The following is a 27,370-nucleotide window of genomic DNA, read 5'->3' on the forward strand; positions in this document are numbered from 1 at the left end:
TGTCTCCTACAATGTAACAGTGCTTCATTGGTTGTAATGTGTTCTGAGATATCTAGTGGTTGAGAAAGTGATTATTAATGCAAATGTAAGGTGTGTTTTTTCATGTTAAAACAATATGAAATGTCACCAGATGCATATTCTATCTCTAACATAAAAAATAATTATGCTCTAAACAACTTAGAAAAAAAATCACAGTAGAGTTCCCTTTGGCAGCATTGCCAAAACTAGCAACCTCTGCCACTGAGAAGAGCAAAGGTATTAACTTTATGGAAACACCATCATTTTCAAACTCCTCCATTGTTACAGATTGTATAGATTACATTACAGTGTGGAAACAGACCCTTCGGCCCAACAAGTCCACACCGACCCGCCGAAGCGCAACCCACCCATACCCCTACATTTACCCCTTACCTAACACTAGGGGCAATTTAGCCTGGCCAATTCACCGAACCTGCACATTTTTGGAATGTGGGAGGAAACCGGAGCACCCGGAGGAAACCCACGCAGACACTGGGAGAATGTGCAAACTCCACACAGTCAGTCGCCTGAGGCGGGAATTGAACCCGGGTCTCTGGCGCGGTGAGGCAGCAGTGCTAACCACTGTGCCACCGTGCTGCCCGTGCCATGCGAAAATTATGGAACTCCCTCCCAAACAGCACTGAGGGAACATCTGAACCACATGGTCCTGGAAGTTTAATTTAGACAAATGTGAGGTGCTGCATTTTGGTAGGGCAAATCAGGGCAGGACTTATACACATAATGTTTAGGTCCTAGGAGAGTGTTGCCCAAAACAGGTAGTGACGTGCATCTGCTTGTTCTTCTTGGTAGCAGCAGTCATGAATTTAGAATGTTGCGTCAAAGGAGTTGCCGTAGCACATCTTGTAAATGTTACCTCTGCTCCCGCTGTTCATCACGGAGGCAAGAAGTGAATGTTTAAAATGGTTGATAGGGTGTCAATCAAGTAGGTTGCTTTATCCTGGATGGTGTCAAGCTTTCAGTGCTGTTGGAGCTGCACTTGTCCAGGCAAGCAAGGAGTATCCCATTGCACTACTAACTTGTGCCTTGTCAATGGTGGTCAGATTTTAGAGAGAGTCAGAAAGTGAGTTACTCAGTGCAGATTTCCCAATCTCTGACTAGCTCTTGCAGTACAGTATTTATACAACTGGTCCAGTTTGGTTTCTGGTCAATGGTAATCCCCAGGTTCTTAATAGTTGGGGATTTAATATTGGCAATGCCAGTGAATATCATAAGGAGATGATTAGATTCTCTCTTGCTAGTGGTCACTGCCTTGCACTGAAGTGGCAATTACTGTAACATTAGGACTATACACTGGCTCAAGTCTGACATTATTTAGATCTTGCTGCATGTGCGGACACAGACTGCTCCAGTATCTGAGGAGTTACAAATGGTGCTGAATATTAATGTCGACATTTCTGACCTTACGACAGAGGGAAGGCCATTGATTGTCATCTTCTGTTGCTTAAAAGGAACTCCTGCAGTGACATCGTGGCACTGGGATGATGTTCAACAGTCACAACCAAATTCCTTTGTGCTAGTGGCAGAGTTTCATCCCCGATTTTCATTGACTTGAGTTTTACCAGGACTTCTCAATACCACACTTTGTCAAATGCTACCTAATGTGTCAGGGCCTACAGCTTGTGGTATCCAATTCCTTGATTGTTACAGAGATATACTGTGCCTGACTATCACCAAGGGTGGGGCTACTTGAAGTCCTTTTCTCTTCCGGTTAGTTGTTTAAATCAACAGCAGGCTGCAGAGCTTAGATTAGATCTGTTGGTTAATGGTTCACTTAGCTCTATCACATAGTGCTTGTACTGTTTAGTGACTAGTGCCCCATCCATGAAAACACCTCTATCAGACTGTCCACTTTCCAACTAATCAGTACTCTCTTCTTGTACAGTATAAATTATCACTCCCTTTGAGATTTGGTATTCTTGCGATGCTGTCCTGAAGACTACAGATGAAAAGTTTTAACTGCCTGTTCCTGCCTTTATAAAAAAAGTGCTCCTCACAACTGATTATAGGAACAATGTGCACCAAAATAATTTTGGTTGTGTTTCAGGAACATCAGCAGAAAGATGGAAGAAATGATCAGATAAGCTGATCAACTCAATGACCTTCTGCTGCAGCATGACAAAATATCATCAATACTAACCTTCCTAGTCTCATTCCAGAGAGGTGCACTGACCTGCTGAATGATTCTAACATTTCCTGTACTTTATCACAGATTTCTTATGTTTGGCTCACCTGGTTTAAAAATTGGCCTATTGAGAGTGGTCAAATTGGAGTGTGGTGCAAGTAAAGATCGGGAAGAAAAAAATAGCAGCAGCTGTAGAAAACCTTGCACTTGTTTTGTCTGCAATTAAATCTTGGGGAGATTTTAAACTCAAATTTTATCCCAGATACTTTGATTTATCAATTTCAATATTGATGATTGAATGGGAGGGGTGCATAGAGATTTAAGAGTTCTGTACAGGTTAATATAATAATTTATTGATTTCACTAACACTTCTAGTGAGATTTGGACAAGCTGAGTGGGTGAGCAAATGCATGACAGATGCAATGTTATGTGCATTCATTTGAGGTTATTCACTTTGGGAGCAGAAACAGGAAGGCAGTTTATGATCTGGTTGGTTATAAACTGAGAGGAATATGAATGGGTGTCCTTGTATATCAGTCACTGAAGGTAAGTGTGCAGGTGCAGCAGGCAGTGAAGGAGGCAAATGGTATGCTGGCCTTCACAATGAGATGATTTGAGCACTGGAGCAGGGATACTTTGCTGCAAATTGTATAGGAGATTGGTGAGACCACACCTGAAATATTGCATGCAGTTTTGGCAAGATGTTCTTGCGAGAATGAGAATGCAGTGAAGGGCTACCAGACTGATGCCTAGGATGGTGGAACCGAAGGATGGGCAGAGGTGGAATCAATTACATTTGCTGGCGTTCAAAAGAACTGAGTGGGTAGAGTCTCTCTGAAACCTACAAAATTCTAACAGGACTACACAGGGTAGATGCTGGAAGGATGCTCTCGACACAGGGAGGAGGAGGTCCAAGACAGGGAGTTACTGTCTAAGGACATGGCATCAACCATTTACAACTGAGATGTGGACAACTTTTTTCAACCAGAGACAGAATTCCACAAACTCACCACTATCACAGAAAGCAGTTAAGGCCAAAATATTGTATGATTTGAAGGAGGAGTTGGATATGACAACTGGGGTTAAAAGGATCAAAAGATATATGGAAAAAAACAGGAACAAGCAATCGGGTTGGATAGTCAGCCATGAACATAACGAATGGCAGAGCTGGTTTGAAGGGCCAAATGGCCTTCTACTGCTCGGATTTTCTCTGCTTCCATATTACCTGACTAATATTATATATACCTGCTTTTTCAGTTCCTGCACTAATAACAATATTGTTTACAGCTCCTTTTGGAGAGTATGCAGTGTATTCCCACATTTAATTATTGTACTTAACACCTGATTTTTTTGGCCGTTACAGATGAAGGCGGGCAGGTTTATTTGGAAATCCCCAAGTTCACTGGGTTAGCATTTGCCAACCCTTGCCTTGACGCTCCAATTTTTGAAGATCAATCTTTTGGATTACTGGATACAGGAAAAAAAAACATTTACTATTTACCCTTTCCTGTATCAATTGTATTTTAAAAATTCGAGATGGAAACATGCCCTATTTAACCCATTGCTTGAGAATCTTAAATCATCATTAAAATAAATGTTGTTAAAAACTGAAAATGCAAAACTCACAAATCACCTTTTATTGAGCATTGCGCTTTGGAGAGAAAAGTGTAAACTTAAAAGAGGATGCATAAAAGGTTCATGTAAATGGTTCTAAAAATGGGGAACTTCAGGAGGGGTAACCAAAAGATGTCCACCATCTACAATGCACAAGTCAGGAATGTGGTGGAATACTCACCACTTGCTTGGATGACCACAATTCCAACAAACCTCAAGCAGCTTGACCCATCCAGGCCAAAGCAGCTTATTTGATTATCGCATTCACAAATATCCACTCCCTCAGTCAATGCCATTCAGCAGCAGTAGTGTGGACCATCTACAAGGTGCATTGCAGAAACTTACCAATGTTCCTGACTCAGCACCTTATAAACCCACAACCATCATAAAAAAACAAAGGCAGCAGATATGAGAACACCCCACCACCTACCAGTTCCTCTAGAAGCCACTCACCATCCAGAAATGGAAATACATCTCCTTTCTTTCAGTCAAACTGGATTAAAATTCTCAAACTGCTTCCCCTGCCTCCCCCACCCAAAATCAGGCTTAACTGAAGTTCAGGAAGTCAGTTCACCACTCTCGAGGGTAATTAGGGATGGGCAATAAATGCTGGAATTAATTTTTAGAAGTAGGCTAGAGAAAGTTAGGAATGTTTTCCATGGCTACCTTTCACTAAGAGGAGATCTATACAGTCGTACAGCAAAGAAACAGGCCCTTCGGTCCAACTAAACTCCCATGTTGACCATGGTCGCCTGACCCGCAGCAGCTATCTTGGGTCAAAATTTCTATCATCGCAATATGCTTCCAATCACTTAATGCAAATGCAACAAATAGTATCGGAGCCAAATATTCACTCAACTTTAATTTTTTTTTTCTTAGACTGAACAGGAGTTCTGACACTCCTGTTATTTTTTTTCTTTTCTTTTTTTTAAACCCCCCACACTACCACCTAACTGCGGTAGTGCTTATTTTTCCCCCAGCACCCATGGTGTGTGTGTGCAGGTGTGAGACACAGTGAGAGACACAAGGTGCACGAATCTTTATTCAATTCCCACCATCAGGAAGATAGGATGCCACCCGGGTGGCCAGTGATAAGCAGTGCCCTTCACATCAAAGGGCAATGCTGTGTGATCAAAACAGCGAAGGGGAGGGTAGGGACTAAATCAAAATAGAGTTGGAGGGGGAAATAATGCACTCCACTCCCTGCGGCGCCCACCTCTCCCTGAACAACTCCAGGGTGTTGGTGGAGACCGCGTGCTCCTTCTCCAAGGATACCCGGGCCCTAACGTACCCGCGGAAGAGGGGCAGGCAGTCGGCCCTAAAGATCCCCTCCACGGCCCACTGTCTGGACCTGTTTATGACCAGTTTGGTCAGACCCAGGAGCAGACCCACGAGGTGGTCTTCAGACCTGCCCTCCCTCCTCCGTACCGGGTGCCCGAAGATCAGGAGCGTGGGACTGACGTGCAACCAAAAGCAGAGGAGGAGATTGTTAAGAAAATCAAAAAGGGAGTGCAAAACGCCCACACCCAATATACACATGGTCCACGGACTCCACAGCGCCACAGAACAAGCAGCTGGGCTGGGAGTCAGTGAACCACCACAATCTGCGGTTGCAGGGGACCACTGCGTGCAGCACCCTCCACCCCAGATTCCCGTGAGAAAGGGGGAGGACTCCCACGTAGAGCCCTCCACTGGGGATCCCCACCGCCCGGTGGCAAATGGGCACGCCAAGGCGTGTCTGAACGGTGGAAGAGGGAGAAGAGGTGGACGGTGTGCAGCAGCAATTGATACAGGGCCCACCTTTTTACATCCTTAAAAGGGACAAAATTAAAATTCCGGAGGCGGTTCAGGGCACAGGCTCCCGCGGGAAGTACGGGACCTTGGGGCCAATGTGAAATTCCATCCGGGCTGTGGTGAGTGCGGACGGGATCCCACCGCAAACCTGAGTGTCCTCCAACTGGTGCACTACCTCGGGTCCGAGCACCGCCGTTTTAAGGCGTCAGATGGCGTGGCCACGTACCAGACGTCTACCGCTGCCCTGCTTGCTATGTCCTGCGGCAGCGTCCACCCCAGGCCCCCGGCACCCAGCACATCCTCGACCCTGGTCACCCTCGCCTCCACAGCCATCCTCTCCGACAGCCACTCGAACCCGCGAGTATGGAGGTGCGGATTCCTGAGCAACGGCTCCCTGACGACAGCCACTACTCCAGCCGGAGGGTAGGCGTGGCACGATTCGACCATGTTCCAAACAGTGATAAGGTCCTGGTAAAAGACAGGCAGCGTCTTGAGGGCGACCTCCAATCCGTCACGGTCGACGAACAGGAGTTGCGTGTCGTAGTTGAGGTTATGCACCTGGCCAGGGCCCACCACCTAGGAGGAGGTTCGACGTAAAGGTATCGCCGCAAGGTCTGAAGGCGGAACGTCGCGACCTGGGTGCGGACGCACACCAGCGACTGACCGCCCTCCTCAATAGGGACAATCAGAACCTGCGCGGCGACACAGTGCATCTTTTTGTCCCAGAAGAAGTCGACCAACGTTCTCTGGATGTCAGCGACAAAACCAGGAGGCACCAAAGTGACCAGCCGGTACCACAGCAACCAGCCAGTACCACAGCATGGTGGCCACCAGCTGGTTTATGACCAGCACTCGACTCCTGTAAAATAACACTCCGCAGTCCTGTCCAGCGGCCTAGGCGAGCCGAGACTTTGGCCTCCAGTTCCCGCCAGTTCGCCGGCCAGGATTCCTCAGCCACGAACTTTACATTTATTTATTTATTTATTTATTTTAAAAAACCCACACTGCCGCCTAACTGCGGTAGTGCTTATTTTTCCCCAGCACCCAAGTTGTGTGTGTGCAGGTATGACACACAATGAGAGGCACAAGGTGCACGAATCTTTATTCAATTTCCACCACCAGGAAGATAGGAAAACACCCGAGTCGCCAATGACAAGCAGTGCCCTTTACAAAAGGCAATGTTGTGAGATCAACGAAGTTTACATTTATTTACCCAGATGCTTGTTACATTCAATTAATGCAACCACAATTGCAATGAGTTGTGGAGTTCAAGTGAAAATTACCTGCTCAATGACATTCATCATCGATCAATTAACACTTAACAATGATGTAGTTTTGCTAAAAGAATACCGCAAAGCTGAGGGAAAATGTCTCAGGTTTGAGAAATTTTTTTAAAAACTGATTTAGTTTTCTGTCACTGCTGTTTTAGTCCGTTAATTTAGTATTCTGCTGCACTATTTACACCAAACCTAGACACCTTTTTGATTGAGGTTATCAAAATCATATGGTTACTGATTGTGGGAGCAGTTTCACCTAGCCTACTCACTTACAAGGATTAAGAATAAGCAGGGGGGCAAAAAGAATTGGTACAGGAAACAAAAAATGCCATAGGAAAACCTCTCACGCAGTGAGTCGAGCAGGTATGGAATGTCTGGTGAGCAGACTTTGTAGTACCAAATTGCCAGGATAGGAGGAGTCCATAATGAGCTCATAGGTGAATCAGAACCTGTGCCAACCACCCAAAGGAGCAGCGCTCCGAAAGCTAGTGCTGCCAATTAAACCTGTTAGACTATAACCTGGTGTTGTGATTTTTAACTGTGTTACACTGTACTTGATTCTCCACAGTCTTCCCCACTTTTCCAAGTTCTTTGAAATATTGAAATATCATGATAAAGTTGTATTGCATAGAAAAGATTAGAAATGTTGCGAGAAGCAGCAAATCAGCAGACTTGTCGATCAAGAAAACAAAGATACAAACGTGAACCAGTCTTTTGTCCTCTGGACTCTTAAAGATTCTATCACACAAAGACACCAAGGTGCTCAGACAGTGAAGACCCATGTTAATTAATCACATCATTTTGCTGCTCAGGAGTCATCTGATTTTTCTATCCTGTAAAAATACTGAAAACTGAATCCAATTCCACCTTTGTGTGAAGTCATTGTATCATGCACCCATGCAGGAGAAAGATCTCATGTTATGTGTTAATGACGTGGTCAATAAAAACATAATCCACAGTGTTAAAAGTCAAAGGGATATTTTCTTGTCAAATTAACAACATTATGCAATCTTGTAAAAAGTTCTCTCTAGTTTGTTTACTAATTGCACATAGGATCATTGGCAAGATCCATATAAGCTAAATGTTACATTATATCATTGCTGCTCTTAACATTGAAGACCTATTTTGCACAAGTCAGGTGACATTGTTAAATCAGAAAGCTAATAATGGTTGTTATCACTTTACTCGGATCTTTCTGGAATTGTTTGGTAAACCTTCAATGACAGAAAAAACAAGACACAGGAGTAAGAGTGAGGGCTGGTAGGGGAGCAGGGGGCAGGAGAATAAGGTAGCCTAGACACAGGAAAAGGACCACAATGGTTTCCGCTGGGTTCTGCTCAAAACTGGATAGGATGCAAGGAGAGAGTAGAATTGGGGAAACAAGTTGTCAGTACTAACTACACTCAAAGTTAATCAAGCTGTTTACTTGCATCCCAGATAAGCAGAAAATCACTGCAGCAGTTAATTCTAGCTATCTGTTGTCAAACCGTGAAAATATACATTACAGGTAAATGTTGCTGCAGTTTTAATACAGGTCCTCAAATCTGATTTCTGCTCACATCAGAAAAAGCCTTGAAATAATTAACATGCACAATTATGTGCCTTATTGCACAAACGGCAAAGGTGCAATTAGCAATGTGAGAAACTATTATAAATTAAATATCATTGTATTTACTACTTCTCTATAACCAATAGGGCAAAATCAAAGGACAATTGTAGTTTAGAAAAAAGCATTCATTGCGCCTTTATTCACATATTCAGGATAAGTTCCCCTCCAGATCACACATCACCCTGACTTAGAAATGTATAGTCATTCCTTCATTGTTAGCGGGTCAAAATTCTGGAATTCCCCTAACACTGTTAGTGTTCATAAGTTCACCACCACCACCACCTTCAAGGGCAGTTAGGGATGGGAAACCATGCTAGCCCAGTAATGTCCACATCCCATAATTAAATAAAAAGCAGTGTCAGGGATTCTGTTAATTAAACGTGCTTTTGAAATGCAAGTGATTTTTAATAGTAAGATAAATTACTGTATTTACTCAGAAACAACACAACATTCTCAGATAACTGGTATAATACATTAAACTATTTGTGAACTGAATTAGTTGGTAGGTAGCACTTCTTCTTCTGAAGAGGAAGTGTTACTAACTTGCTAACAAAAAGGAACTTTGTGACATTTTAGAAAGGACATAGCATTCCTAAGAGAGGTTGTTCACCAACTGTTAAGTGACATATAAATATGTACATAAATATGTGTGTCATGGTAATCATTGTGTCTACTTGCACCAGTGAATTAGCCATTGGCAAATGATGATCAGTGCTGCTAAGGAAGAAGTCAATCTACAAAAGAAAACAAAAAAAAAGGAGGATATGGGAGGTTCAGAGAGAGCAAACACACAGACAGACAGAGACAGATAAGGGAGAGGAAGGTGGAAGTGGGAAAGTGGCAAAAGGATGAAAGAAGAGAGTGGCACAGGAGTTTTGTACAGGCAAGCCCGCTCTTTATGTTTATTTGCTGCCACCATCCTCTTTAATAGGTCAATGAAACTCTGCTTTGGTCTAGTCAAGGAAATTCACCTCTTGGTCTAATTAGAAGAGTCTCTCAAAGTGAGCAAGATATTTAAAACATATTGCATTTTGCAACTCACTAGTTACAGGTTATATTGATGTGGCAAACATTGTTAGATACTTTGAAGAGGAACGGATTTTAGGTCTCACTCCTTCCAGATCTTAAACTATTCCGCTCACAAGTCCATCTGACATCAGTGCAGTAATTTGTTTTTGGTGGGGGCAGGAATGTGTTTGTATACTCTCTTTGATTCTCCCCCTGATAGTCTGAAGTCTGCAGGTTCCTTTGAACTGGAGGCTCTTTAATCTCTTCATTTTCCTTGCAGTCAATGTCTTTCCTGCTGAATCAGACAACTTCTTTCTAGCAGTATCTTATATTGGTGAGTATTGGTCATCTTTTGTCAGTCTTGGTGTCCATGGAGTTGTATGCACCACATCTTCATTTATTTGTGCTGCAGCATGCCAATGTTTTACTTATGCATATTGACTGGTTTGGCTGCTCTCATTTCCCCACAGCAATTGCATTAATGGTGAAACTAATGATCACTTCAGCAGCTATTTCAGGATGTGCTTGGCTTTGCACGATCTCTGTCACAGTTAATGAGGATTCTTCCAACATTTAACATCAGACTTATATCCCTTGTTGAACATTAACGTTAACTGCTGTATTCCCAACCGTACACAAAAAAAAATTACCTTGCTCAGTTCTGGATTTAGTATATAATTTGTAAATGATTCTGTATCTCAGAAGCAGGAGTAGGCTATTTGGCCCTTTGAGCCTGCTTTGCCATTCAATGTGGCCACAGGTAATTATCCAAATCAATACCCTGTTTCTGCTTTCTCCCCATATCCTTTGTTCCCTTTAGCCCAAGAACAATTCCTTCCTGAACATGTTCAAATACTTTGGCCCTGACCACTTTCTATGTCAGAGGATTCCACAGACTCACTATTCTCTGGGTAGAGAAATTTCTTTTCATCTATCCTAAATGGCCTGCCCTGTATTATTAGGTTGTGACCTCCAGCTCTGCATTGCCCAGTCTTTGCACTAATCGTTCCTGCATTTGTCCTGTTTGGTCCGAAGAGAATTTATGTAAGATTCCTCCTCATTCTTCTACACGTCAGTGAATGAAATCCTAAGTAATTCAGTCTCTCTACATATATCTGTGTCTTATGGATTGGAGTAGAAATTAGGCCAATCAGCCCATCGAGTCTGCTCTGCCATTCAATATTGCTGATAAGTTTCTCAACCCCATTCTCCTGCTTTCTCCCAGTAACCCTTAATCCCCTTGACAATCATGAACCTCTCTCTATCTTAAATAATAATGACCTGACCTCCACAGCCTTCTGTGGCTCAAGAAGTTTCTCCTTATCTCAGTTCTAAAAAGGTCTTTCCTTTACTCTAAAGCTGTGCCCTGCCATTCCAGGAATCGGTCTGGTAAACCTTTGCTGGACTCCCTCCATAACCGGACATCCTTCCTCAGGTAAGGAGGCAAAAACAGAACATAGTACTACAGGTGTGTGCTCACTTAAGGCTGTGTACAACTGTAGCAAGACGTCCTTTACATTAATCCTGCTGTTATAAAGGTCAACATCATTTGCCTTCTTGCCATCTCAGAAAATGTCTCCAAGGTGTCCAATTCTATATTCTACTTAAAAGATTCTGAATAACAATTCTGTTGCTCCTTGTCATTAAGTTGGAGGGGTTCCCCATGCTTTGTGACTAAATGGCGGATTCCTGCCATTTTTAAGTGGCACTGTACGAATTATGCCGTTTGCAGAATGAATTCAGTTTTATTGAATGATACCCACTCTTTGCTATTTAAAGACATGTTTCTCAGCTTGATGACAGCTTTTATGAAAGGTTGTCAACTTTTTCCATGACACAGATAGTCTTGCTAAAGTTACAGATGCTATTAGACCAGAATTCCTTCGTCTTTTAATCTGCTCAATGTTATCACGAATTGCTGACTGCAAAGTTTCACTGGGAGCGCAACATCAGGGTAATATTTCTGTCATTCCCTTTACTTCAGTTTCTGTAAGTGTGCCCTGTGGTGTCCGCTCACTCTGGCAGTTCAGACCGAGCATCACTAAGTAAAATTATTTTAAACTTCTTCCCTGGATTAAATGTGTTGGTTTAAAATTTCCCTGGCCCACCAGGGACTTTAAGCTTTACTTGTAGAGTTTCTGATATCTGTTCACTGACCTGCAACTTGGGGCCGCTCCCACAGATTATTGCCTCAAGATAGAGCCAGAGAGTCTGTTTTGGAATCACTGATTCAGTGTCTCCAGAGAGCTGCTAACTATGCTGTTACAGCAGGTCTCTTTCAAGCTCTGATATCAGAGAATTACAATGGTATAGAAAGAGGCTATTTGGATTATCATGCCTGCACCAGCTCTTTAGCTATTGCTCAAGAAATGCTTTCACTGGAGTATACTTCCTCAACAAGGATTGCCACAAAGGCTTCTTCCGTCAAGTTCTTACATCATCTTCAGCTCTTCCATGATGTTAAATTACACTGTATGGATAGGACTGGGATTTCAAGACTGGAGGGCAAATTCTTAAGGCAAGAGGAGAAACATGTGAAAGAGATATGAGGGGCCTTTTTTTAAAAAAAAAACAGAGGGTGGTTCGCATGTGGAATGAACTCCCTGAGGAAGTGGTGCATTGTGGGCACAACTACAATGTTTAAAAGACATTTGGGTAAGTACATGAATTGGAATTGGAGGGATATGGAGGGGCAGGCAGGTGGGACTAGTTTAGCTTGGGATTATATTTGACATGGACACATTGGACCAAAAGGATCGGTTTCCATGTCACATGACTATGACAGGTGGCTTAGAGTCAGCTTTGACAATCTCAGCACTGCTCACAGCCTGTTGCATGAGCTGTCACAAAATCCTCACTGTTCTTTCCTGTCAGCTCACTACACCATACAAGCCGGTCACCATCCTCTTCATGTGAAGAAAACTCCAGGGCCTGCTGGAAGTGTCTAACCGGATAGGTCTTTTGCAGCAAAGATGGTATCATTCAATGCATGTGAACAACGACACCAAGTCCTTATTACCGACTGATTTGCTCTCTGGACTGCATTGTTTCTTCCCCATTGTCCTTGGTAAACTGATCCCATGTCCTTCACAGTACATAGGAGTCACATCCGTGTTCTTTGTTATCTGGGCAAAGTCCATGTCTCTAAGGACAGAGTGTAGTCACAATGATGTTACAGTATTTTACAGAGTCTTGGAGGAGAATCTAATGGTACTTCTCACTCAGGTTGAAGCTGTTTTGTGAATCTACAGGCAGAAAATCAGATTGGGTAGTGCTGATGGTACACCTTAGCTTAATCCTTTCAGAGCCAAAGACAACAATCGGAAATCAGGAAGATTGAGGCAAGCAGGAGACAAGGGTGGGATGGAGAGGTTGTGGAGTCCGGTGCTGAAGGGGACAGAGTGCCAAGAGTTGGTTAATGGAGAGGGCCATGGGCTTTTGGGGCTCGATGTGCAGGTAGAAAGATGGTCAAGGGAGGGGGAGATTCAGGGTTAGACAGGACCAAGGGAAGGTGGAAACAGCAAGACAGAGAATGCTGGAAGGTTGACAGAAAGGGCCAGGGGTTAAGAGGCATGGAAAGTGCTAAAGATGGGGGTGGAGTGAGAGGATGGAGAAAACCCAGGGGAAGGGGATGGGGAGGAGATAGGGGAGAAAAAAAAAAATCAATGGAGAAGGGAGGGAAGGTGTAGAAAGAGCACATGAGAGAATATGCAAAAGAGCTGGAGTGGGAAAAGCAAGAGAAATCCAGTTTTGCAGTCTCCATTAAATGAAAGGAGAGAGAAAACGGTGGGAAGTATTTCATTAGATTTAAAAAATGTCTCATAATTCAAAAGTTGCTTTTGGTGATAATTGAAATTAGGAATTTAATGAATAGCAACAACTTCCCCTCCCCTGCTCCCACAATACAGGTTTTGTAACATATTTACTGATACACAAACAAAGATATTTGAGAGTAACAAAAGAATAAATGTTATGCAAGTCACCTGATTTCTGGGCAAATAATGCAAACACTTAATTAGTAAAGTTACTCAATTTACATAAAATGGCTGATGCAGGTAATGCAACCTGGAATACTGGGGAGCATTGCAGTGCGGAGAAAACAAAGGACATACTGGCATTGTGCTCATATTATTGCAAGGTACTGAAAGTAAAGACTTGGATATGTGTTCAAGAGAGAGCGCGAGGGCAAGCTTTCTCCAGGTGCTCCTGTTTCCTCTCACAGTCCAAGAGATGCGCAGGTTAGGTGGACTGGCCATGCTAAATTGCCCGTAGTGTCCAAGGATGTGGAGATTAGGTGAATTTGCCATTGAAAATGCAGGATTGTGTAGGAAAGTGGGTCTGGGTGAGATACTGGGAGAGTAAGCATGGACTTGATGGGCCGAACAGCCTGTTTCCAGGGGATTCTATGATTGTGAGAGAGACAGACAGAGAGCGCTCAAGGTCAAGGAATCCTGCAGCAAGTAACTCACTACCTTACTCCCAAAAGTCTGTCCACCGTTTACAAGGCACATGTCAGGAGTGTGATGGAATATCCCCACTTGCCTAGATGAGTGCAGCTCCAACAACAATCAAAAAGCTTGACACCATCCAGGACAAAGCAGCTAGTTTGACTGGCACCACACCCACCACAGCTGATGCTCAGTTGCAGTTAGTATACAATCTTCAAGATGAACTGCAGAATCCCACCAAGACTCCTGAAACTGCACGTCCCAAACCAACAACCATTACTCTTTAGGACAGCACATACATGGGAACACCACCACTCCTAAATTCCTTTCTAACTCACCATCCTGACTTGAAAGAAATCCTGTGCTTTCAATCTGAGTCAAATTCCTTGACCTGCCTCTCTAATGGCTTTGTGGGCCCAATTACAGCCATTAGACTGCCGTTCAAGAAGGCAGCTTATCACCACCTTCTCAAAAGGCAATTGGGGATGGGCCATAAAACAAACTCATTCGGGGATGTTTAAGTGATAACGTAATTTGCCTGAACCATAAGGGCACTAAGTGACTCATTCTACAAAAGAAAAGGCACAAGGTAATTGCTAAGGAATTTAGTCAGGGCACAAAAACAATTAAATTGCTGTGAACATCCAGATTAAAACCAGGTTCTAAAGTGAAAGTTTGAAAAGAACAGGGAGCGAGTGTAAGAGAGAATTGTACATATTGTCAGGGTTCTAAACTGTGCCCATTTGAAAGGGAGATCCATGACTGAGCAAGATAGCATTAGGTAAATCTCAAGTTATAAATCTAAGTGTTATTCATCTGATTTTATTCCACTGTACAACCACAGACACGTCGAATGAGGTGAAGTCTGAATCTTAAAATACAATTGCTTATGCCTGACTAAAGATCATGGAGTTCATATTACAGATGCCCACATGAGAGAGGTGATGGTGCTGGATGTCTTGAAACACATAAAAGTGGATAAATCCCCAGTACCTGATCAGGTATACCCTAGAACTCTGTGGGAAACTACAGAAGTGATTGCTGGGCTCCTTGCTGAGAGATTTGTATCATTGATAGTCACAGGTGAGGTGCTGATAGACTGGAAGTTGGCAAACGTGGTACCATGGTTTAAAAGAAAGGTGGTAAGGACAAGCCAGGGAACCATAGACCAGTGAGCCAGACGTTGGTGGTGGGCAGGTTTTTGGAGAGAATCCTGAGGGACAGGATGTACATGTATTTGGAAAGGCAAGGACTGATTAGGGATAGAGGTAAAAACAATGACTGCAGATGCTGGAAACCAGATTCCGGATCAGTGGTGCTGGAAGAGGTCAACATGGCTTAGTGTGTGGGAAATCATGTCTCACAAACTTGATTGAGATTTTTGAAGAATTCACAAAGAGGATCGATGAGGACAGAGCAGTAGACGTGATCTATGTGGACTTCAGTAAGGCGTTTGACAAGGTTCCTCATAGAAGACTGGTTAGCAATGTTAGATCATGGAATACAGGGAGAACTAGCCAATTGGATACAGAACTGATTCAAAAGGTAGAAGACAGAGTGTTGTTTTTCAGACTGGAGGCCTGTGATCAGTGGGGTGCTACAAGGATCTCTGCTGGATCCACTACTTTTTGTCATTTACGTAAGTGATTTGGATGAGAGCATTAGAGGTGCAGTTAGTAAGTTTGCAAATGACACCAAAATTGGAGCTGTAGTGGACAGTGAAGGTTACCTCAGATTACAACAGGATCTTGACCAGATGGGCCAATGGGCTGAGAAGTGGCAGAAGGTCACCCCTCTGCCTCTGACACTCCAGGGAAAACAGCCCCAATCTGTTCAGCCTCTCCCTATAGCTCAGATCCTCCAACCCTGGCAACATCCTTGTAAATCTTTTCTGAGCTCTTTCAAGTTTCAAAACATCTTTCCGATAGGAAGGAGACCAGAATTGCACATAATATTCCAACAGTGGCCTAGCCTATGTCCTGTACAGCCACATGACCTCCCAACTCCTGTACGCAATAATCTGACCAATAAACGAAAGCATACCAAACACTTTCTTCACTATCCTATCTACCTGCAACTCCACTTTCAAGGAGCTATGAACCTCACTCCAAGGTCTTTTTGTTCAGCCCCAAGGACCTTACCATTAAGTGTATAAGTCCTGTTAAGATTTGGTCTCCCAAAATGCAGCACCTCGCATTTATCTGAATTAAACTCCATCTGCTACCTCTCAGCCCATTGGCCCATCTGGTCAAAATCCTGTTGTAAAAAGGAGGTAACCTTTGCTGTCCATTACACTTCCAATTTTGGTAACATCTGCAAACGTACTAACCATACCTCTTATGCTCGCATCCAAATCTTTTATGTAAATGACAAAAAGTAGAGGACCCAGCACTGATCCTTGTGGCACTCCACTGGTCACAGGCCTCCAGTCTGAAAATCAACCCTCCACCACCACCCTCTGTCTTCTACCTTTCAGCCAGTTCTGTATCCAAATGGCTAGTTCTCCCTGTATCCCGTGACATCGAACCTTGCTAACGAGTCTCCCATGGGGAACCTTGTCAAATGCTTACTGAAGTCCATACAGATTACATCTATCACTCTGCCCTCAATCCTCTTTGTTACTTTCTCAAACAATCAAGTTTGTGAGACATGATTTCCCACACACAAAGCCATGTTGACTATCCCTAATCAGTCTTTGTCTTTCCAAATAAATGTACATCCTGTCCCTCAGGATTTCCTCCAACAACTTGCCCACCACCAACGTCAGGCTCAATGGTCTATAGTTCCCTGGCTTGTCCTAACCACCCTTCTTAAACAGTGGCACCACGTTAGCCACCCTCCAGTCTTCCAGCACCTCACTTGTGACTATCGATGATACAAATAATCTCAGCAAGAGGCCCAGCAATCACTTCTCTAGCTTCCCACAGAATTCTAGGGTACACCTGATCAGGTCCTGGGGATTTATCCACCTTTACCAGTTTCAAGACATCCAGCACTTCCTCCTCTGTAAGATGGACATTTTGCAAGATGTCATCATCTATTTCCCTCCAGTCTATCTTCCATATCCTTTTCCACCGTCAATGGGCTGAGGAGTGAATGAGTAAGGTTTAACACAAATCTCTTCACAATATTTAAAGTTCTGGCTTAGAATCACAGAATTATGATGGCTCAGGAGACCTTTCAGTCCATTGTGTCTGCATTAGTTCTGCTTTCTAGTGCCACTCTCCTGCCTTTGCCCCATATCGCTGCACACTATTTCCATCCAAATAGATAACTAAATGACTCAATGCACCACATTGCCAGACAGCTATTCCACATCCTAACTACATCACCATTGCTTCAAATCTTTGCCCTGTCTTTCTCTATTCTCTTTCACAAGCAGAAACAGCTTCACCTTCTCTACTCTATCCGGCTGCCCATGATTTTGCAAATCTCTCTCAAAATCTCCTGTCTTCCGAGAATAGTTCCAACTTCTTCATTCTATCTTCCTAACTGGAGTTACTCATTTTTGTAAGTTTTGAAATGGTGCTCTTTACGCCATGGTCTAGGTGATTGATATATAAAAATCAGGACGAGCAGGAATCCTAACACTATCACTGGGGAATTGAATTACAAAATCTTCTTCCAGTCATGAAACAACCTTTAACAATTACTTTGTTTGTTTTCTTTCACTCAGCCAGTTTCATACCTGTGCTGTTACTCTTCCTTTATTCGACATGAGCTCAAACTTTGCCCATAAGTCCAGCATATAATTTTTAAAAATTCATTCTTGGGATGTGGCCATCACTGACTAGGCCACCCCTAGTTGCCCACAGGGCAACTAAAGGTAGATCACCTTGCTGGAGTCATCCAGACCAGGTAAGGGTGGCAGTTTGCTTCGTTAAAATAACACTAGTGAACCAGATGGATTTGTCTGACAATCAACAATGGTTGCATGGTCACCCCCTTATACTCTTTATGGGCGGCACGGTGGCACAGTGGTTAGCACTACTGCCTCACAGCGCCTGAGACCTGGGTTCAATTCCTGCCTCAGGCGACTGACTGTGTGGAGTTTGCACGTTCTCCCCGTGTCTGCGTGGGTTTCCTCCGGGTGCTCCGGTTTCCTCCCACAGTCACAAAGATGTGCAGGGTCAGGTGAATTGGCCATGCTAAATTGCCCGTAGTGTTAGGTAAGGGGTAAATGTAGGGGTAAGGGTGGGTTTCGCTTCGGCGGGTCGGTGTGGACTTGTTGGGCCGAAGGGCCTGTTTCCACACTGTAATATAATCTAATCTAATCTAATCTTAATTCCACCACGTGCCAATGCAGGATCTGAATATAGGTGTCCCAAGAACAGTACTGTGTCTCTGGATTAATAGCCTAGCGTTACACGCTAGGCAACCAATCATCCTTTCTGCACACAAATTAAAACAAGACAAGACAAATACAATTCTTGTGATCTCAGTTTTCACTGAACATCAGCAGTCATCAGGAAAGAGATAATTAGCGATATACCAAATCAATTGCAAGTGGGTTGCAAACCCCTCCTCACTCTCAAGGTTTAATCAATCCTTTTTGACATGCTCACTTCGTTCCATTGCACAAATGGAACCACATCTTGTTCATACCTGACTGTTAGGAGGGGCCATAACCACACAAAGGTTCAGTTCAGACATTGTTAACCGAGAAAAAGAACAATGTTCATGTCGTTGGTTTTCTATCGTCCTGGAGACACAAACAAAAGTATAAAAGGAACTGCTGACTAATCCTGGAGATCATTCACTATCATTTAAATCTATATTAGATCCAGTTACAAGGGGAGGAAAACCCCAGCAAGGAATAGCATCTGGAACCATAGTTCTGAAGTTACCTACTCCTCCCAAGCATGCAATACTTACCACATTCCATGTTCTCAAATTACTCATAACTTGCATCCCAAATTATTAATTTCTAAAAGAATTCCCTGACTGCAAAGTATCAATATCAACTAGAACATAGAACAGTAAAAGCACAGAAACCAGGTTTTTTTGGCCCATGTCTATGCTGACCATGATGCCACTCTAAATTAATCCCATCTGCCTACTCATGATCCAGATCCATCTATTCCCTCCCTGTTCACACCTGTCTGAATGCCTCTTAAACGTTGCTATCGTATCTGCTTCTACTACCTCACCCTGGCAGACTCTTTCGGCACCTGCCATGTTTTGCATAAAAAGAAAAAAAAAACTTGCCTTACACATCTTCTTTCAACATTTCCCCCCCTTACCTTAAACATCTGCCCCCAAGCATTTGACATTTCTATCCTGAGAAAACCACTCCAATTATCCACCCATCAGTGCTTCTCATAATTCCATATGCTTCTATGAAGTTGCCCCTCAGTCTCTGATACCCTAGCAATAATAACCCAAATTTGTCCAACTTCTTCTTAAAGTTTATGTCAGGTTCTTTTCCAGAGGTTTCACACGAGATGTAAATAGCACACCAACTTCTGCAAACAGTTGAAGTTTATTAAAGCTTGTACAAGCTAGGTGACCCCCCTTTGACCCTCTTCACAGGCGTGTGAAGTTGAATCAAAGGTGAGGTTATACAGGTCAGTTGGCCAAACCAGTGATGCTTTGACCACTCCCCCACAGTCACATGGCACAGTCACATGGTACTCAATACAAGCCCCAGTCACTCACATTCACATGTTACCCCAGGTACAGGCTCATCTTCTGAAATAATGCAAATGCTAATACCCGAATTCTGGGAAATCATTATGCAGATCATTTCCTGACTCAGAATTTCTCAAAGACAATGCAGGTGCAACATACCTCTGGCCAGAAAGCATTTCTGAATGGGAGAGATTAAATGATAGTTTAACTTGACAATAGCAGGTGAGTAATAGCAAATGACTGTCTAAATGAAGTATAAATTATAACGGATAGTTATCCACATTCATGATTGTCATCCCCATCCAAATACAGCGCAGTTTAACCCTTTAATATTATACTGTTGTCCAGAAAGATATTCCCATTTAATCTTTTAGTGTTACACCAATACATTCCAATCCAGGCAAAACCCTGGTAAACCTCTTTGCACCCTCCCCTAAACCTCCTTCCTATAGTATGGCGATCACAACAGTTTTAAATTAGTTTTAAATGGATGCAATATCTTTCTTCTACAGTATTCCAATTGTGGTCAGACCATGATTTATGAATTTGAATTAGCTCACCATTTTAACATAACCCAACACCGGACTTGACTGAAGAGGACAAATTTGCATTCAATTGCAAGTTGAATGCTGGGGCTTGGGACTAAGCAAAAAGAGTCAGCGCAGGCATATCAGGCCACATGGCCTCCTTCCATGTTGTAACGTTCTACAATTCTATATAGAAAGGTGTAGAGAACTTTTGGACCGTGACTCACACTTAATCATCAACATGAGGCAACTGATGAAAAGTCAAAGCCTATTGCTCCTGATTAGATAGCTGAGAATTAATTCTCTTCTGGGTAAATGTCTTTCTGCACTGCCTTTTCATTTTACATGTAATGGAAGTGCTTTATCCCTTGTTGTTAATAAAGCTTCCTAAACCCTGTCAGGGTACCTTGAACACACTTCATAGAATCCCTACAGAGTGGAAAGAGGCCATTCAAGCCATTGAGTCTGCACAGACTCTCCGAAGAATATCCCACCGAAATCCAACCCCGGTAATCCTGCACTTACCATGGCTAATCCCCCTAACTTGCATATCCATGGACACGAATGGGCAATTTAGCATGGCCAATCCACCTAACCTGCACATCTTTGGACTGGTGGGGAAGAAACCACAGCACCCAGCAGAAACTCACAGATACAGGGAGAACATGCAAGTTCCACACAGTCGCCCAAGGTGGAATAAAACCTGGGTTCCTGGTGCTGCGAGGCAGCCTTGCTAACCACTGAGCCACTCTGCCACCATGGTAGGGAGAAATTAGGCAGTCTTCTTAGAATGGTTGTGCTGATCAATAGCCAAGTAATGTGGTCACCTCTTCTGACCATTTATTTAAATACAAATTTACTTCAGTCTCCTCTCCTAAATGGAGATCAATACTGAGTTGTGAACTTTGACCCAACTTCTTTTTTGTTGGGGGCCCGATGATGGATAGGAGTACGAGATGTCTTATTTGTGATAAATCGGAGGACATCCAAAAGAGAGAGGTCAGTCAGCCCTGCTCGTCTGTTTTACCATTCAATAAGACCATGGCTGATCTGGTTTTAACCTCAAATCTGGATTCCTACATATTCCAATATCTTTCATTCCTTTGGTAACCAAGAATCTACCTCTGCTTTTAACATTTAAATATTTGCATTCACTTCCTCTGGAGTATTGGAATTCCAAAGACTCTCAACTCTCAAAGAAAAAAAAAAATGTTTCCTCAGCGCTACCTTAATTGGGCACAACCTCATTTTTATAGTTCTAGTTTCTCCCTCAAAGAAGAAACATCCTTTCTACATCCGTCAAGGTAAGTCACCTCGGACTCTCTTAAACTCAAGAAGATATTAGGCGTAGACTGTTAACTTTTCCTCATTCTGGGAATCTGACCATTCCAGTAATTAGTCTAGTAAACCTTCTAAATTAACTTCCAACACATTAACACCCTTCCATTAGGTGACCAGTGCTGTACACATTACAGGTCATTCTGCTATCAACTCTAATTTAGACAGTGTTAATTGGCTATAACTCTATTGATGAATTGTGGACATTGATTGGATAATGCCAACTTTCTACTGAACAGGTCTAGCAATTTTCTATTAGCAATCTTTTACAGCGCAATTTTCTTTAGCGTGAGGTTGCAGAAGAACATAACTGTCACACTATAGCAGAACAACCTGTACTCCAGATACACAGTCTCACCAACGTCTTGTATAACTGAAGCATAACCTCCCTACTCTTGCATTCAATCCCCCTCACAGTAAAACATAACATCCTTTTAGCTTTCCTGAATACTTGCTGTATCTGTACATTAAAACTTCCATGGCTCATGTACACCCACACTTCTCTGCATCTAACTAACTATTTAGATAAATGCTTTTTAAAAAATTCTTTCTACCATAATGGACAATTGCACACTTTCCCACACGATATGCCATCTGCCAGATCTTTGCCACTCACTTATCTGCATCCCTTTGTAGGCTTCTTACATTCTCAACACAACTGACTTTCCTTCCTTTGTATTATCAGCAAACTTAGCCACTGTATCTTCAGTTCCCCCTCCCCCATCTAAACAGTGCTCTACTCCACGCATTGGCTGCCCATCCTTCTAGGCTATGGTTTGGAAGATGGAAAATTGGAAAATGTTCTGATTCAATGTGGATGTACCTACTAGAGAAAGTGCAAAACTGGACCTGATCAGGTATACCCTAGAACTCTTTGGGAAGCGATTGATGGGCCTCTTGCTGAGATATTTGTATCATGAATAGTCACAGGTGAGGTGCTGGAACACTGGAGGTTGACTAATGTGGTGCCACTGTTTAAGAAGTGTTGTAAGGACAAGCCAGGGAACTACAGACCAGTGAGCCTGACGTTGGTAGTGGGCAAGTTGTTGGAGGGAATCCTGAGGGACAGGATGTACATGTATTTGGAAAGGCAAGGACTGATTAGGGATGGCTTTGTGCATGGGAAGTCACGTCTCACAAACTTGATTAAGATTTTTGAAGTAACAAAGAAAATTGATGAAGGCAGAACAGTAGACATGATCTATGTGGACTTCAGTAAGGCATTCGACAAGGTTCCCCATGGGAGACTTGTTAGCAAGGTTAGATCTCATGGAATACAGGGAGAACTAGCCATTTGGACACAGAACTGGCTCAAAAAAGGTAGAAGACAGAGGGTGGTGGTGGAGGGTTGTTTTTCAGACTGAAGGCCTGCGAACAGTGGAGTGCCACAAGGATTGGTGCTGGGTCATCTACTTTTTGTCATTTACATAAATGATTTGGATGTGAGCATAAGAGGTACAGTTAATAAGTTTGTAGATGACACCAAAATTGGAGGTATGGTTGACAGCGAAGGTTACCTCAGATTACAACAGGATCTTGACCAGATGGGCCAATGGGCTGAGAAGTGGCAGATGGAATTTAATTCAGATAAATGAGAGGTGCCGCATTTTGGGAAAGCAAATCTTAGCAGGCCTTATACACTTAATGGTAAGGTCTGAGGGAGTGTTGCTGAACAAAGACCTTGGAGTGCAGGTTCATAGCTCCTTGAAAGTGGAGTCGCAGGTAAATAGGATAGTGAAGGCGGCGTTGGTATGCTCTCTTTTATTGGTCAGAGTTTTGAGTACAGGAGTTAGGAGGTCATGTTGTGGCTGTACAGGTCATTGGTTAGGCCACTGTTGGAATATTGCGTGCAATTCTGGTCTCCTTCTTATCAGAAGGATGTTGTGAAACTTGAAAGGGTTCAGAAAAGATTTAGAAGGATGTTGCCAGGGCTGGAGGATTTGAGCTATAGGGAGAGGCTGAATAAGCTGGGGCTGTTTTCCCTGGAATGTTGGAGGCGGAGGGGTGACCTTATAGGAGGTTTATAAAATTATGAGGGGCATGGAAAGGATAAATAGACAAAGTCTTTTCCCTGGGGTCAGGGAGTCCAGAACTAGAGGGAATAGGTTTAAGGTGAGAGGGGAAAGATATAAAAGACACCTACGTGGCAACGTTTTCACACAGAGAGTGGTACATGTATGGAATGAGCTGCCAGAGGATGTGGTGGAGGCTGGTACAATTGCAACATTAAAAAAGGCATCTGATGGGTATATGAATAGGAAGGGTTTAGAGGAAGATGGGCCGGGTGCTGGCAGGTGGGACTAGATTGGATTGGGATATCTGGTCGGTATGGACGGGTTGGACCAAAGGGTCTGTTTTCATGCTGTACATCTCTATGACTCTACGGTTGAGAGCCTTGGTGAGTTACTGCATTGTGTAAGTTGCATACATTGCTATCACCATTCATGTTTCCATCCCTAAATGCATATTGAAGGCGTTAGATGGAGCATCAAATTGACTGCTTTGTCCTAGATGATGTCCAGCTTCTTGTCTGATTGGAGCTGCCCATCTAGACATAGGTATTCCATCACACTCCTGACTTTTGCCTTGTAGATAGTGGACAGGCATGTTTGGAGGGGGGTGGTGGTCAGGAGGTGCATTACTCACCATATACTTCCCAGCCTCTGACCTGCTCTTATACTTACTGTATTTCAACAGCCAGTCCCTGTTGAGATTCTGGTCAACGCTAACCTCAGGCTGTCAACACTTGGTGGTAACAGCTTTCACATTTGACCAAAGTTCCTCCTGAAACAAGTAAACCACCTTCCTCTACTAAACTTTAAATAGTATATGAAACTTTGTTCAAATTTTGTATGATGAACCACTGAAGAAGCAATAGATGATACTGTTTCTCATCTGATACTTTTCAATGACAACTCATCACTCGCAATCTACATACTTAACTGTGGTGTGGCCTAGCATTAATGAAACCACTTTGAACAAAATGTTTTAACCATCCCCAGTTGGCCACAGAGGGATTCACACCAAGAAAAAAAAACTGCAGAAAAATGCCAACTAGTTTATAAAAACTTCCTTTTCTTGATTCGGTTGTAGATTTCAAGACCCACATATTTTTGCCCATCCTCAAGTTGCAACTAATAAAGGGAAAATAAACACCCTAAAATGTTTGCTGAAGAAGGCGTGCTCATCTCAAATTATGAACTGTCTTTTCACAGAAGCTGCCAGACCTGCTGAGCATTTCCAATATTTTCAGTTTCCATTCCCCACAACACCAACAGATTATGGTTCAGTGAGTGAAGGAACACCTGTGGTATTTTACCTTGAAGGCATTGATCATGCGCAGTGTTGCCAGGATATTCAACCAAGGCCTGACCTCACTCAATATCCACACATCAAGCTCACTTTTCCATGCTAGAAGGTACGTACATTCATAAGCAGGAGCCTGTCCTCTGCAAAGAAAAGCAATTTGTCCAGGTATTAGGCCTTTGTTTTGTATGGCAACCACACATTCCTTTGGACTTTCTTCATGAGTCACTCAAACAATCAGGACCTTTTACTCCTGCAGCATAAATTGTTATTCTCTTGGAAATTTGGCAATCTTGCAGTCGTGATGAATCCAAGTCAAAAAGCTCCAATAGCATGTCTCTTTTTTTTCCCCAACAATACTCATACGTGTACAAGACAATATGTAAATGATTTTTGTGCAGTGCTCACGGCGATTGTTGTTAACTAAAAGCTTTCAGGTAGAAGAGCATAATGGGCCAGGTTGCAAAGAGGAGCTTGGTGACTAATCCTACAGCACTCCCTCAAAACCCTAAATGGCCTGCAATTGAAGCAGTAAAGATGGATTTTCTTCAAAGACAGCGGAATAGGCCTCAGGTAAGAAATTCCTGATGAAGGGCTTTTGCCCAAAGCGTCGATTCTCCTGCTCCTCGGATGCTGCCTGACCTGCTGTGCTTTTCCAGCACCACACTCTCGACTCGGATCTCCAGCATCTGCAGTCCTCATTTTCTCCCTCAGGTAAGAAAGGCCTGACTGAGAATCCCAATCATCATACAGGAAAGTGCAAGTAATATGGTTAGGCAACTGAAACGAACATAATAGCACGCAAGAGATTTTGTGGTTTGTGCATTAAGTGATAGCTGAACAGATTTGTAGTGTATAACACAATAGGTAGTTTTGTCCAACTTGAAATTGAAGTAAAGTTATGGATTTGTAGCAAGCCGTACTGCACATTTTGTCCCACCTCGACAGAACTGAACATAGATAAATACAACACAAATAATTCTCAGGAGGTTGAAAGGAAAGCTGCAAACTGTTCTAGGAACAAAGAGTGCTTACGTCATTCTTAACATATACTTAATCTTATTAGTCCAACACACTAAGTTTTAACTGAATTGCATTTATTGCATCGGTTTCAAAACGTCATTTAGAATTCAGATCACACACTCCTGCTCTGACAATCTCCCCTATCTGAAGGATGGAAAAAGCCAGGAGTTGACCATAGAAACAGAACCCACACTTTGGTCTATCGTTCTGCCATTGACAATAGACATTTATAAATGTAGTTAAACTATAATAGATGGCACAAAAGTACAACAAAAACCATGTGAATAACATGGAAGAGCTTTTGTTTTCATGGCATTGAGAATAGCTTATGGACAAAAATACAAAATGGTCAAGACTGAATTCTAAAGCCATTTAGAAATCAGTTTGGTTTAGTTGCTGGCTTGCTCACCTTCGAGGCTGAATTATAGATTCAAACACACTCAGCTGAGATTGCAACTGAGCAACTGTAGTGTTTGCTAAAGTTGCCAAATTGCCAACAAGATATTAAACAAAGGTCCAACCTTTTTAAGAAAACTTGATGGCTTCAAGAGATCCCATGGCATGATTAAGAAGAAGAACAGGTGATTTCTCCCAGCATGCGAACTAATTCTCTCTCTCAAATCAACATCATCAAATTGGAATTTACTGGTAAACTATTGTTTGTGGATCCTTGCTGTGTCAGGATGGATTGTCGCATTTAATCATTACAAACACGACACTGCCAAAGTAATTCACTAGCTCCAATGAATGCCAAACACATGAGCGGAAATACTCTTATTCTAATTGTACACACTCTCATACAAGTAGGGGGCTGTTCTTTGTTCTCTGTAGTAGGTGTGTTATAAGGTCTTTGGGATCCGACATGGGTAAGCATCCTGTATATTTGTTGGCCTGATGACCATCACATTATGGCACAGTGCTCAGTATACAAGCTGGATAAAAAGAGCTGACCAGAAGAAACAGGGAAGGCAGATGAACTCAGGGCATGGTTAGGAACATGGGACTGGGATATCATAGCAATTACAGAAACATGGCTCAGGGATGGGCAGGACTGGCAGCTTAATGTTCCAGGATACAAATGGAGGCAAGAGAGGAGGGGGAGTGGCGTTTTTGATAAAGGATAGCATTACAACTGTACTGAGGGAGGATATTCCCAGAAATACAGGGAAGTTATTTGGGTGGAACTGAGAAATAAGAAAGGGATGATCACATTATTGGGATTGTATTATAAACCCCCCAATAGTCAGAGGGAAATTGAGAAACAAACTTGTAAGGAGATCTCAGCTATCTGTAAGAATAATAGGGTAGTTATGGTAGGGGATTTTAACTTTCCAAACATCGACTGGGGCTGCCATAGTGTTAGAGGTTTAGATGGAGAGGAATTTCTTAAATGTGTACAAGACAATTTTCTGATTCAGTAGGTGGATGTACCTACTAGAAAAGGTGCAAAACATGACCTACTCTTGGGAAATAAGGCAGGGCAGGTGACTGAGGTGTCAGTGGGGGAGCACTTTGGGGCCAGCGACCATAATTCTATTCGTTTTAAAATAGTGATGAAAAGGATAGGCCAGATCTAAAAGTTGAAGTTCTAAATTGGAGAAAGGCCAATTTTGACGGTATTAGGCAAGAACTTT

At 42.9% G+C, this 27,370-nt stretch overlaps 1 protein-coding gene across 2 annotated transcripts in view; it reads right to left on the reverse strand.

Moving 5' to 3' along the window:
- slc9a7 (solute carrier family 9 member 7) overlaps positions 1-27,370 on the reverse strand; it is a 143,929-nt gene that overhangs the window by 100,087 nt on the left and 16,472 nt on the right. The gene's annotated exons all lie outside the window — the stretch shown is intronic.

Source organism: Chiloscyllium plagiosum, chromosome 6, assembly GCF_004010195.1.
Source record: "Chiloscyllium plagiosum isolate BGI_BamShark_2017 chromosome 6, ASM401019v2, whole genome shotgun sequence".
Taxonomy (NCBI): Eukaryota; Metazoa; Chordata; class Chondrichthyes; order Orectolobiformes; family Hemiscylliidae; genus Chiloscyllium; species Chiloscyllium plagiosum.